Consider the following 1,205-nt stretch of genomic DNA (forward strand, 5'->3'; position numbering starts at 1 on the left):
CAAAAAAAAAAAGCCCAGCTGTGAAAGTCAAAGACTGAGAAACCGCTCTCGATTTGAGAGAACGGGCACCGTGAGCTGGAATCGACTCCACGGCAGCAGTTCTGTTTGTCTTTAAGGGACACAACTAAATGCAGCGTGGGATCACGGACCGGATCCCGCCTGGAACAGAAAAAAAATTACTTTTCTTCACTATGAAGCACACTGCAGCCCTGGTGATGCAGGGGTTAAGAGCTTGGCTGCTAACTAAAAAGTCGGCAGTTCGAATCCACTATCCACTCCTTGGAAACCCTATGGGGCAGTTCTACTCCATTCTGTAGGGTCACTATGAGTCGGAATCGACTCGACGGCAACAGGTTTGGTTTTTTGGTTTAAGCAGCACATTAAAGGGACAATTGGCGAACTGTGAACAAGGTGTGCAGTACTGTATCGATGTTAATTTCCTGATTTTGATAATGTAATGCAGTCATGTTTTGGGAAGAAGACATATTCAAGGGTAAAGAGGCAGAATGTCTGCAACATACTGTCAAACATTTCAGGAAAAAAGCAGAAGTGGTACACCACTAACATTTGGGGAGTCTGAAGGGTACACAGGAATTCCTTGTGCTATTTTTGTGACTTTCCTTTAAGTATGAAATTATTTCAAAATAAAAAGTTAGCCTCTAAAATCACAACTTGCGTCAGGGGAGTAAACAGACATATCATCATATTGAATCACATTTTGGCACCTGAAATACTAGCAAGTGGAAATAAGTCCTAATTACATCCTGTTCTGAGAGCTCTCTGGAATCTTCTGTCCAGACCTCTCGGGTGGGGGAGAGGCCATCACACTCCCCCATCAAAGATTCCAGGCCCTCCACACTGGCACAGTCCTGAGGGTGCAGAAGGTCTGCCCTGTCACACCTATTTGTAGAGATGTAAAATACCCTATTTGCTACAAATAAAACATTGAAGAGCCATGTAGTATCCCCTGAAGAGTCTGTAAAATGACGTAAGCTTATGGTAACACTACAAGAAAATACATACTGGCAGGCTCGAAAACAACAAACCCCGACTTGGGACTGTAAGGCAGGATGCCACCTTGTGACGAGAGGCTGAAACGCCATCGAATGAGGAAGGAAACATCCTTTTCAGGCAAAGCCACCAGGGCAAGATAGCACCTACAGCTGCGGACCACCTACGTCCAGGCTAGGCATTTTCTCGTGTTA

This window comes from Trichechus manatus, unplaced genomic scaffold (genome assembly GCF_000243295.1).
Source record: "Trichechus manatus latirostris isolate Lorelei unplaced genomic scaffold, TriManLat1.0 scaffold00177, whole genome shotgun sequence".
NCBI lineage: Eukaryota > Metazoa > Chordata > Mammalia > Sirenia > Trichechidae > Trichechus > Trichechus manatus.